General features: G+C 34.2%; 1 protein-coding gene across 3 annotated transcripts in view; it reads left to right on the top strand.

Annotated features, from left to right (window-relative positions):
- The first annotated feature begins 3,458 nt into the window (after positions 1-3,458).
- Positions 3,459-16,645, top strand: part of LOC115880042 (phenoloxidase-activating factor 2-like) — a 36,366-nt gene continuing 23,179 nt past the window's right edge. The window contains exons 1-2 of one of the 3 annotated variants that reach the window (XM_030897159.1): positions 3,482-3,581; positions 3,636-3,804. The gene's annotated coding sequence lies outside the window, so the exon portion shown is untranslated. Of the gene's footprint in view, positions 3,805-16,645 lie in introns of all 3 variants that reach the window. The other 2 variants (XM_030897160.1, XM_030897158.1) reach the window with 2 other exon arrangements.

Here is a 16,645-nt window from a genome sequence, read left to right as displayed (position 1 = left end):
AGCTAAACCATTTTGCTTTCCTTTCCAAAAAATGCTGATCTCTCCAAAATACTTTACATTTGTAACACTTCCAGTCTAGTTTATTTTCTTCCACATTATTGTGTTTAATTTTTTTCTGTTTGTTTTTGACCGCCCTGCATTTTTTTCTTGATTTTTTTTAATTTTTTCTTTTTGTTTCTCTTCTCTGGTTCGTTTTCTGTTAGCTTTCACTCTTCTTTCTGTAATTTCAGCTCTTCTTTTTTCTGCTGTTCGCTTAACCAATAGTCAGATGTGATGACTGAACGTGATCTTTCTTTTATTCTTTTCTGATTTTTTAGTTCTTCTTTGGGAAAAAATAGGTATTTCTTAAAAGGTGATTCAGTTGACTGTGTATTAGTTTCTATTAACATTTGTTCAATTGGTTTATCATCTGTTTGGAAATGCGGTTGGTAATACATACTATTTAGTTCAAAAGGAATAGTCGCTTTTGAAGTAGAGGGAACTGTTATGTCTGGAGTATGGTAAATATTTCTTTCATATTCGGGTGCTTGAGCCTCATCATTTTGTTGTAATTCTCCGTCCTGATCTTCTTGCGGAACATCAACCGGCGCTTTAATATTTTCTTCTGTGTCTACAGTTATATTTTCAATTTCAATTGGCACTGATTTACTTGTCAGCTTTAATAATTTCTTCCAAAGAGCGTACAAATCCTTTGATGATTCAGGTCCCTTCCATTCATCCCCAGAATTTGATTTTATCGCTTTAAGTATGAAGCGGAATATTGACTTCTAGAATGCTTAAACAATTTTTTATTTCTTGAACTGAATGATTCTCCTTATTAGATGTTTTGCCGTTTTCTTTGTTATTGCTTTCTGTTGGTCTTTGTATAATTTTTGAATAGTCCACATTATTGGGATCAAATGGGAATAGTCCACACACTCGAAAACCACTTGTAATAATCTCTGGTAATATGGAATCCTTTAGAATATTTTCTAGAATAGGGGCAACGTCCTGTCTCATTATTTGTTGGTTTTTGTGCTCTGTTAACCACTTTCTGACATATGTTTTCCATTTGAATTTTAATGGATGAAATACTGACACGTCAAGAGGCTGCAGAATATGAGTAGCATTCGGATAGAATGCTACTAAAATAATTTGTTTTTCCCGCAGAAAGAGACTCAAGTGTAACGTTAAATGGGATCTGTGCCCATCCACAAAAAATATAACTGGGCGTTCTATATTGTTTTCTGTTAGCCATGGCTCAAATATATTTGCCATATATTCAAAGATAACCTCACCAGTCATCCATCCAGTATCGGACTTACCTAACCCCCAAGTTTTTGGGAAATTAGTCACTATATACCACCATCGATGGTGCCATTTTGCCAGAGGCTGCAACTGACAGTAAAACTGTCAGGCTATCCTTTTCCGAGATTTTGGATACATCATAAATGTTTTTAACCCCTTTTGGCGCCAACACTTTTCCCGTTTTAGGACATAATGCAATAGCCGTCTCATCAGCATTGAAGATGCGATATCCATTTTCTAAAATTTCTGTATAGTTATTTTCCTCAAAATAGTTTGAAACTTCCGCAAACCCGTTACGTATATCTATTTCAGTTAATTGACTTCTGTAGCCAGTAAGTTTCTCAGGTATTTTTAAAGATATATTAGGATGCCTTTTTAGGAAAGATTTAAACCATTTCTTACCGGGAATACCATCAGGGAATGGAGTTTTGCGATTAAGTTCTTTTATTAATTTTGCAACAGTATCAATTAACGATTGTCTTGTTACTGGAAATCCAGCTCTTGCAATATCAACAATCCAGGTGACTTTTCTTCTTCTTCTGAGAGAACTGTAGGAGGCCCCATGTTGCAGACTTCCGGGCTAATGCCTTTTAGTTTATTGCTTAATGTAATACGCGGCACGTTAAATCTTTTACTAGCAGTTGCAACTGGCATGCCAAGTTTGGCAGCTTCCAGGGCTCGTGTCATTAAAAATCCGTCCGTCGAGTAATGTGTAATGAAAGAGGTGCCAGACACCTCTTTAAGACATTTACCTGACATACTCTGCGACTATTTACCAGTAGAACTCAAAGATTTTATCTACAAAATTATTCAAAGGAATGGGTTCTTTGGAAGTCCAGAGAATAATATTTTGGCTATGCTATTTGACGAAAGGAAGCACATAAGGCAACTGGGATTCCAAAGAATTTTGAAGAGTAGGCAGTTGAACTGCAAGGATCAGCGCCAAGAATTATTATTTGACGCCAAGGAGTATTATTTTGAAATGATCGACTGGCAGAAGGTTTTATGGATGGAGCCTCCTGTAACTATGATACTATCAAAAGAACAACTTAAAGAAGTTGTTGAGAATCCCGAAGTCAGTCTTTTATCGTATTTCACAACATATCCTTGCCATACACAAGCGGTTGAAAGGGCCGTCAAAATTGTAACTGAAGCTTCAGCTACCGACTGTGGAAGTGAAAAAAGAGCCGGATAATATGAAACAGACTGAAATCGAGGGAAAATATGCCGAAATATGAATTCAAAAAAGACTTTTTTTGGAACGACGTGTTAGTTATTTGAAATAGTTACCATTTTGTTTTTTATAGTTATAGTTTAGTTCTCAACTATTTTGTATTTTTGTACCCTTTTCTGTGAGTTATTGGAAATAGTTACCATTTTGTTTTTTATAGTTATAGTTTAGTTTTCAACTGTTTTGTATTTTCGTTACCTTTTTATACATTAAAAAAAGCCAGATTTGGTGCAACTTATTTTTTTAATTGAAAAATTTGAATCCACCTTAAAATATATTATAATACAGTTTTTTGAAAAAAAAAAAACTGGTTTTCATGTAGCTCTGTGGCAGTAAACTATCTTATGAAGACACCTTTTTTGACTCAGACAACCATAATAACTTAAAAAATAATAATTTGACATCCATTACATAATTACCTTTTTTCTGCAAAAATCTTATTTTTTTATAGCTCTGTTGCAGTGGAAAAAAAAATAATTTATTAAAAAGCGAAACGTCACGAAGTAAGGTATCTTAACATACAACTTTTGTGAGGTCAGGAAACCGGATCAAAACAAAATATAAAAATACATTACTCGACGGCCCACCCTAATAGACACCCTTTGCATTGAAGCAATGCGAGAGCGGATTCCAGTGTAAAGTGGTAGTTGGAGGAGGGTTTTTTTAGCCGGTAAGAATCCGGCACTACCCAACTGTGGGTGTCTTATGCAAGATTTTTTCCCTCCTCATCGAAAACAAATACTTTAATAATACATATACATATGTGTGTGCATAATTAAATATTGATAAATTCTGGTTAGTCATAGTCTCCAAATGGTTCCCGTTTCATGTGAATACTTTTTCCCGTATTACACAGAGGTTCCGTAGGGGTTTTGCCGGAGTTAATTAGAAATCAATAAAAATCGAAACGCCACTGCAACGCGATTGGGGGGGATCTCCAAGACGCGACCCGCCAGTCAACTGAAGCATCGATTTTGAACCAAACCAGTCTAAGAGCGATATCTCGTTAAGATACTTTATCTTGCAAATAGCAGTAGTAGTACTTAATTTGGCTCGAGTCAAGGTTAGAACGTAATCGGTCCGCTTATGTTATTATTCAAATGTTGTTTATCCTTAGGCGGTAGTCACGGCATCCAGTTCTTGTATAATGAATTTGTCACAATTCTGGTGAATTGAATTTTTATGCGGGAAATCCCGGCTACACATATTTATCGTGACGTCTGCGTCTCTTTACTTCTTTTTCTTGTTGATAAAATTTAATTCTTAACAGTGCAGTGCTTACAAGGGTAAGTACTGTTAGTTAGGTTCAGAAATATATATTTTTTATTTTTTTTCATATGATATAACCAATTTATTTATTTAGTTGCCCTTATTATTTTACATTTCAGTATTTATATATTTGTTTACAATTATTCACTAATATTTATTTTGTAATTATTTCAATAATAATACTTTTATAAATAAATTTGTTCTACGTAGTTGTCTTTTCGGTAATTTTCTTTTGTTGAGAAATTTTAATTCTTGACAGTGCACTCAGTGCAGTACTTGCAAGTGTTGGTATTTACATTGGAATGCTTACAACTGTTAGTTATGTTTAGTTTTAATTTTTTTTTGTATATTATTCAACTATTTATTTATGTACATATTTATTTACTAGTGATATTTTACTCTAGTATTTTTATACAGGGTTGTTCACCACATACGACACACCGAGTATTGTAGCTAAACGATTAGATTTTTACAAATTGTTAGTTTTGGGTTCGTTGAAGAACTATTAGAGCTACAATTTGAAAGTATTTTTACAAGATGCAGAGTGACCCAAATAAATAAAAATATTTCTATTATTCTATTATTTCTATTATATTAAGTTCTATTTTTTTAAATGGATCACCCTGTATATTATTACATTTTTAGTTTCTACGATTAAAATTAAGCCAAATTTGATTAAGGTTTATCACACTTAAACCTTACCGTTTTTGAAATATTTTCAATTTTGTGAATTGCAGAAAAAATTTTAAAGGTTCATTTCTCCAATGATATCAGAGTTTTTAATACTAAATATTTACTGTAGTTTATTTATTGATCAGTTATTGTGTTGCAATAATAAAAATAATACTATCTCATACAGAGTGTCTAAAAATTTATTTTAAGTAACTTCTACCTTTAAACGGCAATAACTTGTTTAATTTAAACGGGACACTCTGTATATTTTAGGAGAATCAGATGCACAATTTAATTGTCTATCAAATTGTATTATACCATTTTTTACCTATCCCTTCAAGTTTTTGTAGAAAATGCATTTTATTTTAATTTGGACCTCATTTATCGATATACCCATGGAATATTAACATCTTGAATGTTTTTAAAGCAACAAATGTACAGGTGCTAAAAACGATAATATTACTAAGCTATTTGTACACAAAAAGGAAATTATTTAAATCTTTATAAAAGAGTATACCATTAATTAAATATACCACAATTATTTCCGCTCAAATATTAATTAATTACATATTTAATTGTGTTAGTTAATAAATTATTCTAAATAGATATGGATTTGAATCAGAAATCAATATAATAATAAGTTATGAAAATGAACGTCTCTGTTGTTATACATCAGCATTCGTCAAATATCTAATCGTTTAGCTACAATACTCCGTGTTGTATGTGGTGAAGGTGAACAACCCTGTATATTTAGTTGCCTTTATTATTTTATTAATCAGTATTTATATATTTGTTTACAATTATTAATTAATATTTATTTTGTAATTATTTCAATAATATTACTTTTATATTTATTTATTTTTTAAATCTATTTAAAAAATAAATAAATATAAATTTCTATGTTCTACGTAGTTGTCTTTTCGTTAATTTTCTTTTGTTGATAAATCTTAATTCTTGACAGTGCACTCAGTGCAGTACCTGCAAAGGTTAGTACTTACATACATTGCATTACAGTGCTACATTAGTTTTAATTTTATTTTTGTATATTACTCAACTATTTATTTATATACATTACTATTCACTATTGTTATTTGTACTGCTTATACTACTACGTTATTGTACAGGGTGTCCCACTAAGAATAGCTCTCGGCTATATCTCGGAAAGTACCGTATGATCGAAAAAAACGGCGTCTAGTTGGCTGGGAAATGACGATCGATGACATTTCCCATATAAATTTATATATAAAATAACAGCGATTTTCATTTCATAGACATCGCTGACGCCGTTTTTTCTCGATCATACGGTATTAGCCGTAGCGGCTGCGGAAAAAAATATTTATAACTAAAGAGGCTATGGATAATTGCTGGAAATTATTTTCAAGTTTGTAGAACGACCGCTAGGGGGCGCTACTGCAACAAAAAATAAGAAAATGGAGTTTTTCCACAATTTTGCCTAGAAAAGGTGTACTATAAGTAACAGCTTCATAATCTTTAGTAAATTTTGAATATTTTTTGTTAGAGCCATTTTCCCCTATCTACCAAAATAAAGTGGTGGGGGAAGGTTAGATCTGTTTTTATTTGAATATTAATAACTCTGGACTGGATGATCGGAATCCAACAAGCGAGGGCTCGTTTAAAAGAGCGTTTCTTACTCCATATTGTACCATATAAACAATATTAATAAGCTTTTGAACGTAGACGCTAGGGGGCGTTGTCTTACAATTTAACAAACATTGCGTGTTTTTTCAAAAAAAATAAATGCAATAGTATATGTAATTTTAGCTAATAGTAAAGAGTAGAAAAATCTTAAAAAGTCAGCGAAAACCGCATCTTGATAGTTCTACTAGTATAAACGTCAAATTGTTATTAGATCAACATTTTGATAGTCTTAGCAGCGTTTTTTATCTTCTGATTGCTTTTTCAAAATGCCAACAACTTCAACTACTTCAAATAATAAAGGCATTTTGAAAAAGCATTTAAAAGATAAAAAAAAACGCTGCTAAGACTTTCAAAATGTTGATCTAATAACAATTTGACGTTTATACTATATATTACGCGAAAAGCAACTTTTTTTCAAAGCCTACCATGACTTCACTGAATCATCGTTTCTTGTTCACTATTATTAATATCTTAATTATTAGGTATTAATACATCTGATATTACGATATTCTGGTATTTCGTCGATTTTAAAATAAACTAACTGTTTCTATCTTATTTTTTTGTTAGAATGGGCCTAATCAAGAGGGCTACTGATACTGTATTGTAAAAATAAGGTAATTAAGGGCTTATTTTTTGGTATTTATTATAATTTTGCTAATATCTTCGGTTTGAAAGAAGATATCAAGATGCGGTTTTCGCTGACTTTTTAAGCTTTTACTACTCTTTACTACCAGCTAAATAGCACAAACTATCGTATTTAATTTTTTTGAAAAAACGCGCTGTTTGTTAAATTGTAAGAGAGCGCCCCCTAGCGTCTACTTCAAAACCATATTATTATTATGGTATAATATAGAGTAAGAAACGCTCTTTTAAATGAGCCCTCGTTTGTTGGATTCTGATCATCCAGTCCGGAGTTATTACATTTAAATAAAGATAGATATAACCTTCCCCCACCACTTTATTTTAGCAGATATGGGAATATGGTTCTAACAAAAAAAATCCAAAATTTACTGAAGATTATGAAGCTATTATTTATAGTACCCATTATCTAGGCAAAATTCTGTAAAAAATCTATTTTCTCATTTTCTATAGCAGTTGCGCCACCTAGCGGCCGTTTTACAAACTTGAAAATAATTTCCAGCAATTTCTCATAGCCCCTTTAGTTATAAATATTTTTTTCCGTAAGCCCTACGGCTAATACTTTCCGAGATACAGCCGAGAGCTATTCTTAGTGGGACACCCGTTACCTATAAAGGTGCGTTTCTACCAAGCGCGCATAATGTTTGCAAATGTTCGCGAATGATCAGCAATATTTGCAAACACATTTATTTGTCCGGTGGAGATGTGGATTTAGAATGTTTGCAAACGTTCGCGAACGGTCGCAAACCGATTGGCGATGTTCCGGCCGATGTCGGTACATCAAAGGGATTTGCTGTTTGTGCGTTTGTGGAAACAGGTTTAACCTTTCCGGGACCGTGCTACAAAAAGTTACGTTTCAGGCCGTGTGGGGTAACTACGATACTCCACTGAAATATTTCAAAAACAATTAATATTTTGTCACTCAGGTTTATTTGTAAAGTTTAATAATAAAACGTCAATAATTTTAATATTTTGTATTTGTTTAATATAAAAAACATTTAATTTTAAAACTCAACTCTTATTAGTTTTCTACACATTATTTTGGCAGTCAAAAACGTTTTACATTCTTTGCCGAGAATATTAAAAATGGGGCTTTTGCATGTATTACATAATATTTTTGTTTTTCTCTTACGTGATCTGGCGCAAAAGCCGCATCTTCGGTTTGAATTAGGTTGAATCTCTTTAGCAGGATTTATAGAAACTGTGCTTTTGGCAAGAAATTATTTTATTGCTGCTTTTACAGTTTTGTGAAACTTGTTACTATTTTATTTACTTCTTAGAACGTTTAGAAGTACAAGTCCTTGTGCTGAAGGATTGCTCTTCGCAACTCTAGAAGCAAATTCGGCAGGAATTTCTTTTTTGTGAGCCCATCATCAGTATATTCCTTTTGCGCCATTTTCCAATAAATATACACACTAACTTACTACATCACAGTAGATACCAACACTAAACTGAATATAGAACTTGTTTACGTCTTCATACAAATAAATAAATAAATAAATAAATGCCTTTATTGTCAAAAAATTTTTCAATTTGTGGACAAAGGTAAACTAACAAACAAAGTAAAAAAAAAACAAGGTACACAAACAAACAAACAAAAGATAATACTAAACATTATACAAATAATATTGTCAGTCTTATTGTTAAAATAAACATATATAAATGTTTACAATGTCAAAGAACAAAAAAAATTAAAATAATATTCAAAAATATTTAGCCAGTTTATAGCAAAAGATCAATGACCTCTAAATAAATTAATTTCGATGTCATTAGTAAATATAGCAATAGCAAACATTAGACCAGTGTTTTCAAGATCAAATTCGATTTTCAATTCAAATATAATTCATTTACGGCGTAGAAAGCCTTGTCTAGTAAATAAGAGTTCAATGCTTTGCGAAATGAAAAAAATGATGTTATGGATTTGATTTCATATGGCAGGTGATTGTGCATTTTTTTCGAGTTGTATAATTTTGAACTTTTAACTAACTCTGAGCGTGGGGTAGGTAGATAAAGATCTTGCTCCGTGTTCCTGAGTGGATAAGTGTGAGATGGCCTTTCTTGAGAAGCTGATACATGTTTACGTATTAGGCAAACGGATTCAAATATAAATAAGGAAGGAAGAGTCAATATTTTTAATTCTCTAAAAAAGCCCCGGCAATGAGTTCTGCTGTTTAGTCCCAGTGAATATCGAACAGCTCTCTTCTGGAGCTTGAAAATGCGGTCAAATTGAGCCGCACAACACGTACCCCAGAATGGAAGGGCATACCTGAGGTGCGACTCAAAAAGTGCATAATAAACAGTTCTAGCCACTGACAAGTTAAGCTCCTTAGAAACAGACCTTAATGCAAAACAGGCAGAGCTCAATTTTTTCGACAAAGCTTCGATATGTATGTCCCATTTCAGAGAATTGTCCACAACAAGCCCTAAGAATTTTACGGATTTTACGACGTCAATGGTGGTGTTGTCAAGTACAAAAGGCTGCAACGAGTTTTTATACGACAAAGCCTTAGTTTTAGAAATGTTGAGACTCAGGAGGTTCGAATCGCACCAAGATTTAATGGTGATTAAGTCATTTGATATAATCCTATGAAGTGCCGCGATGTCCTTGTTGCTCCAAGTGAAGCTAGTGTCGTCCGCAAAAAGACATATTTTGCCACTGATGTTTATGTTAGCAATGTCGTTAATAAAAAGAAGAAACAAAATAGGGCCTAGTACTGAGCCTTGTGGTACTCCACATTCTATTGGCTTGCTAGAAGACAACGTGGTATCCACCCTCACAAGTTGATTCTGTTGCTCAGATACGACTTAAACTATCCGAGAGATGATCCCCTGAACCCATAGTGCTGCAGTTTATTAATTAAGATCTTATGATTAACAATCGAACGCCTTAGAAAAATCACAGAAAATTGTTGCTGTAGAATGATGGTTGTTTAGGCTGGAGTAAACTTTATTAAGGAGGGAAAACATAGCGTCATTTGTGGACTTGTTGCTTAGAAATCCAAATTGATATTCAGTAAGTATTTCGTACTTAAACAGAAAAGATACCAGCCTTCTTTTAACCAACCTTTCTATGATCTTAGATAGCGTTGGAAGGAGTGCAATTGGGCGATAGTTAGAAGCTTCATCTTTGTCTCCTCCTTTGTGCAGAGGAATGATTATTGCCGTCTTAAGACATTTTGGAAAAACACCATTTTGGAACGACATGTTTATTAAAGTTGTTAGGTGATTCAGAGTGCTTTCTGGCAGATTCGAAAACATTTTTAAAGTTAGCCCGTCGGTCCCAGAAGAGGATTTATTTTTGATGGTATTAATTGTACTCCGAAGCTCTTCAAGAACTACGGGCGAAAAAAAGAAACTGTGTAAGTTTACATTATCATTAGAGAGATAAGAAAGTGGATCATGAGGAGGACATATGGTATTAGTTAAGTTTTTCGCTACATTTACAAAGTAATCGTTAAGGTTCTCAGGTGAGGTAGAGATATTGCTAGACGAAGAAGCTTTGTTTCTCAATTCATTCACAATAGACCATGTTTTCTTAGCAACATTACCAGAATTGACTATTCTCCTATTATAATAAAGGTCCTTAGCGGCTCTTATAGTCTTATGATAAATTTTTCTGTATAGTTTTACGTAATTGTGGAAGAGACTGTCTGAGAATATTTTTAAGTGATATAATGAACGTATGTTTTTAGAAGATATGCGTAGACCTTTAGTGATCCAAGGTTTATTATGCTTATTTTTTATAGGCCTAAGAGGAAAGGATTTGAACGCTAGACTGGTTAATGTTTTTACGAAAATAGAAAATTCGGTGTCGACATCATAAGAGCTAGTATCCCAGTTGGTTGTTTTACATGTGTCTGAAGCATTCTTTTCTGAAAAAATACGGCATAATTTACGAGGGGCATTTTTGATTTTGGACTTTATCGAAAATTCAGTTAAAACTGCTTCATGATCAGAGAGACCCGAGCTAAAGACGTTGCAGGCGATGGAGTTAGGATCAAAAGAGGACACAACATAGTCTATAGTACTAGAACTGGTATTGGATATTTTGGTAGGCGAGCCTACATGCATGGCTATTCCAAAAGAATCAAAAATGGACTGAAGAAACTCCTGAGCAGCACATACACTAAGAAAGTTAATATTAGGATCACCACACAAAATTAATTTGCTTTTTAAGGACAGGGACTCAAGCAAGCTTAGTAGATTATGACAGAATAATTACACGTCAGAGTCAGGTGTTCTATAAATACAAATAATGTAAAGGTCATAAGCATTATGGTGGACAATAGAAAATTCGAATACTTTTTCAGATAGCAAATCATTGTACCTACTATATAACTATAGTTACCTCGTTAAAAGTCGTTGTTTAAAGACATTATCATAGTACCTCCATGAGAAAAATTTGTTCTATTAAATCTAGCCAATGTGGTATAATTTTTAACAAACGCAGGCTCATCAAAATTTAACCAGTGCTCAGTTATGGCAATGATATCTAATTCAAGTTCTTCTAGTAAAAGATATAATTCATCTGTTTTATGTCTTAAGGACTGAATATTAATAAGGAGTAGACCAAGCTTGCTATCGCTTAACTTTTCAGAGGGTGTTTGATCCTCTGTTCGCGTCAATTCAACTAAAAATTTTTACTCTTATTTGGGGAGCCACTGGAATAATATTTGCCATGAGTTTCCCTAATCTTTTGAAGTCGTAGAAGGCTCTCCGCAGAAAAGAATACCTGAAAGCTGAAAGATCTGCATCAACTTCAGTTGAACCAATACCATAGGCGTTGTGGAAGCGGTAGTACAACTTACGCAAGGACTCCAGGTCACTAGGTAGCCCTTCTGATGCAAGCATCAATTTGATGCTGGTACTAGTGTGTCCTTCAAAACACACACTGGATGGTTGGTCGTGAAGATAGGCAAGGAATAGCCTAAGAGATTTCAAAATGGAGGGGTCCCTCAACCTGGCCAACACGTAACGTCCATTTACCGCATCTGAGTCCTGAGACAGCCGTACTATAGGTGGGGTCATCGGGTCCATAACTGCCAAACCATCTCTCTTCGCACTTCCCTGCACAATAATTTCTGGATTTTCCATCGCCAGGGACTTGCAAGCAGCTATAGCCTCCCTGTCAGACCCAATCTTAATAGTTCTTACCTCCCTTGGCATAGTTGCCAGTGGTGGGTCAAGTAGGTGAGGTAGCTTGCGGTTCTCAATGATGTTTATTTTGAGATTTTGAGCAGGTTCAACCGAAGAAGTAAACGAAGCTTGGCTTAAGGATGTTGAGGTTGAATCTATTATGGTTCCCGGCGGCCACATATTTATGTCCTTAAGCTGCACCAAGTGACACCTCTTTTGCACTCCAGTTTTGAAATCGGAATGGGAACTGTCCTTATTTTTCAGCATTGGAAAGCATCTGATGAAATCGGTGGTTCCTAGTTTTTCTTTAACATAATGCGCAAGTTGATTCGCTGTGTAAGAAGGTGGAATTCTGGACACCACCACATAATTCCAGTCTTCTCTTATGGCGGCCTTAGGAGGTTGCGATGACACTATTTCGGGTGAAACTATTTTTTTTGGCAAATCTATAACAGCTGTACTATTTTGGTGATCTATAGGGCCCGTCTGCGTTGAAATGGATTTTTTCCGCTGCATATTATGATTTGTACAGGTCTTATCCCTTGTAACAAGCTTTTCTAATGTGAGCGACATTTGTTTAACGCTCTGCCTAAGGTCAGCCATTTCCTTCGCCATTTCTTCCTTAGATGGGTCATGAACTTGGACTTTAACAGACACATCATGGTTGTCCATTAAAATTGATGATAAATTGAATGTGTCTTGCTTTATCTCATTTATTGACTTAAATAAGGATTCTTGTGTGGTATCTGATATCCTGGATATGTCATCAATTTTCTTGAGTAAAATTTTCCACTTCGTGGAATCGTTGTCACTCAGCATGTCATACATTTCAGTTTGACTGGAAAAATGTCAATATTTTTTTTAAACAGAATCCTAGTGCTTCGATGATTTCTGGTTGGACCTGGCATTCTTGAAGCTGTGTAATTCTATCATGAACATATTTTAATGTAGGAGAATCGCAGACAGTGCAGAAAAATCTAACGTTGTGGTACTTTTGTTGACATAGCACCTTTGTTGTTGCCTTATCCAGTCCTGTACAGGTCATACAAAAACTTCTTCGACACTCTCCACTACAGCGAACCTTATAACTGTCCTTTTGGATTTTTTGACAAGAGTCGCACTTAAATTCAGCCATAATAATGTAAATGATTAATAGTATTAATAAAAGTCTATGACAGCTGAATAAAATTCGGAAGTATAAACAAGCTAAAACTCACGCACAGCGGAAACAAGTACGCCGAAAAATTATCAATTAATGTTGCAAAAAAACTAACACAAGTAAACAAAGTCAAGTTTAAACGAACAGTGAACTTTGAGTTGATTTCGGGTCAGGAACAAAAACAAGTCAAATCAAAACAAAACAAAACGTTCAATAACCGGCAGACAAAACGCACGATCGTTAACACAACCTTCTCGTACGACTGCTAAACTGTTACTGAGAGTCGCCAACACAAAGTCGCCAACACAAAAAAACATGAATAGTGCGTGTAGGACTTCGAACCACTGCAGGCCGTGCAGGGTACCCCGGGCAGTAAATTTCAGTTTTTCGCCGAAAATAAAAAAATTATTTGGCTATTTTTGTTAAAAAAGGGTTTTGTAATATATATTCTAGGATTACCTAATAGGAAAAAAGTAAGAAATAAAAATTGTAAAAGTTATTAAAGAAAAAACGCATCTGGGGTACCTAAAATACCCCGCACGGTCCCGGAAAGGTTAAACGACATTTTTTTTCAAACAGGGACCATTTGAATTTGAACGTGTCATTTTGTGTCGATAAAAATTAAAAATGGAGTGGGATAATGAAAAGTGCTTGAAATTGATTGATTTATATAGATTAAAACCCGAAATATGAAAATCAACCCATAATTAATACCACAGCATTGAAAGTCTTCTTGTGACATTCTAGAGAAATTCCTAAATAGGCCACTTCTATCATCTGTTGTTATATCACGACTCAGTTGTACTGAGTTTCTCGTTTTCAAGAAGTATGACGTCCAAAACCTATGTTTTCTTTTCTTTTTTTTTTTCATAGTCTCCTTTTCTTTCAAAACACACATTACAGGGTGGCCCATCGAAAACGTTCCGCAAGGCATAACGGCCAGGGTAATTTTTTTTTCAGAAAATTCAAAAACACGTCAATTTTGTTTGTGAGGGGGACAAGTTTTGTCCCAAAAATGATTGCAAAATCTTCAACCCTCTAAGCGGGGGTGTCATCCCCCAATTTTTTTCAAATGCGAATGGGGGTCAAGTGGTACCGCAATGAAATGGGCTTTCTATTCTCTACACTTTCCGGCTTCGTTTTGAAAATCGGTCGAGTCATTGAGAAAATATGAAGGATTGAAATTTTCATCGATTGAAAAGTCATCCCCCAATTTTTTTCAAATGGGAGGGGGGGTCAAGTGGTACCGCAATGAAAAGGGCTTTCTATTCTCTATACTTTCCTGCTTCGTTTTTGAAGATCGGTCGAGTCATTGGGAAAATATGAAGGATTAAAATTTGAAAAGATTTTTAAACATTTATCAGAGTAAATGATAAGGATAAATTCCTTCGACCAATTTGCTGTTTTTTCTTATTATTTCTAGATGTTTACGCATTTTTTCACTTGCCACAAGGTTGAACGATCAGGTGCGGTAATTTGCTAGATAGCTGTTCTGTGACTTATGCGTTCAAGTTCTTCTCAATATCGTTAAATTTTTTAACAATTATTATGGTATACTCACTTGCAGGAAAAATGGAAATAATCGAACTTTATTTTAAAAATAATGAATGTGGCAATCGGGTTGTGCAGATATTCAATGAACGCCATTCTGACAACCACCTTTATGGCAAAATTGTTCTCGAGTTAGTAGCAAAATTTTGCGAAACTGGTTCCGTTATGAGACCGGCGTAAATCGTACAAGTGTCCAAAGGATATTAAAAAAATTCAAGTTCCACCCGTACAAAATTCAGTTGGTACAAGAACTCAACGAAGACGATTTTGATCGTTGCTTGCAATTTTGTGAAACTATGAGTGAACGAGTGGCGAATGATAATAATTTCCTATTTAATGTGTGTTTTTTGGATGAGTGTACTTTCTTTTTGAACGGTGTAGTTAATCGGCACAACTGTCGGTACTGGGCTGAAGACAACCCCAGGGTTTTTCACGACGTGCACACACAAAACCCTCAGAAATTGAACGTGTGGGCTGGTACTTTTGGAAATTCTATTGTGGGTCAGTTTAACGATATCGAAAAGAACTTCAACGCACAAGTCACAGAACAGCTATCTAGCAACTACCGCACCTGATCGTTCAACCTTGTGGCAAGTGAAAAAATGCGTAAACATCTAGAAATAATAAGAAACAATCTCAAATTGGTCGAAGGAATTTTTCCTTATTATTTACTCTGATAAATGTTTAAATAAACTTTTCAAATTTCAATCCTTCATATTTTCTCAACGACTCAACCGATTTTCAAAAACGACGGGGAAATATAGAGAATAGAAAGCTCTTTTCGTTGCGGTGCCACTTGACCCCTCTTCCCGTTTGAAAAAAGTTGGGGGATGACACCCCCGCTTAGAGGGTTGAAGATTTTGCAACCATTTTTGAGGCAAAAGTTGTCCCCCTCACAAACAAAATTGACGTGTTTTTGGATTTTTTGAAAAAACAAATACCTTGGCCGTTATGCTTTGCCGAACGTTTTCGATGGGCCACCCTGTAATTAAATATTAATTTCTACATTGTTATTTCGAGCTCGATCAGATGATGTTTGAGAGATGTAGAAATTAGTTTAGTAAATTTAAAAAAATCTTTTTTGTTTTGTGTTTAAAAGAAAAGTAATGTCGTTGGATATGTATTTTAATATTTTATAAAGGAAATGTCCTTGTATTCCAATGTCATACGATGCTAGCTTTTAAGGCCTTTTTGTGCAGAGGATGTTTTTTTGCTAATTGACTTGATGATGGGAATAAAATTCTCGAAAGCTTGACAAATTTGAAAAAGTAGTTTTATTAGACTATGTGGTGATTATTGACTGCATCCTCACTTCAATTTTGAGTTTTTTTCTTAACTTAGTCAGTCACGACTAACCTGCTGTTTTTGATATGGTATAATGTAAGTAATAATATACAGGGTGGTCCGAAATGTATTCGGGAAACTTCGGCAGCATATCTTATCGATAAAAATAAGTAGCTAAAAAAGTTCATATAGATGTATGTCCACCCTAAATCGGAGATATAGGGTGTGGAAGTCTCATTTTTATTTCGACTTTTTTCCAATAATTTCTGAACTATTATGTAAATATTCGGATGAAAATTGGTATCTGGGTGTTTTTTTGATATGAGAAATTTGATTTCAATGTCAATATGATACCAACTTGTTGGGGGGCACCACCTACATACCAAACAAGCAGGATTTTATTGCTGCAACATTGCCAAAACTTCGCAAAGCAAGGTATAACATTGCTTTTTCCATTGTAGGGAGGTATATGCAAGGAGGCAGGGTAACTTAATGTTCCACACAGCAACATGTAGTGTAAGGTTGAAAAAGAAATTTTGATGCAAGGTTATTGAAACCTTGTCATAACCTTGTGAAAACATTTATGTCATAATACTCATAGACATCAATTTTCATCTAAATATTGACGTTACCTCAGAAATTATTTAGAAAAAATCGAAATAAAAATGAAACTTCTACATCCTGTAGCTCGGAAACAAAGCCATTTTAGGACATACGTTTATACGAACTTTTTTATTTATTTTTATGTGCAGAATATA

Source organism: Sitophilus oryzae, unplaced genomic scaffold, assembly GCF_002938485.1.
Source record: "Sitophilus oryzae breed Bouriz unplaced genomic scaffold, Soryzae_2.0 scaffold_1614_pilon_pilon, whole genome shotgun sequence".
Classification (NCBI taxonomy): Eukaryota; Metazoa; Arthropoda; class Insecta; order Coleoptera; family Curculionidae; genus Sitophilus; species Sitophilus oryzae.
This window is presented reverse-complemented; position numbering and strand designations above follow the sequence as displayed.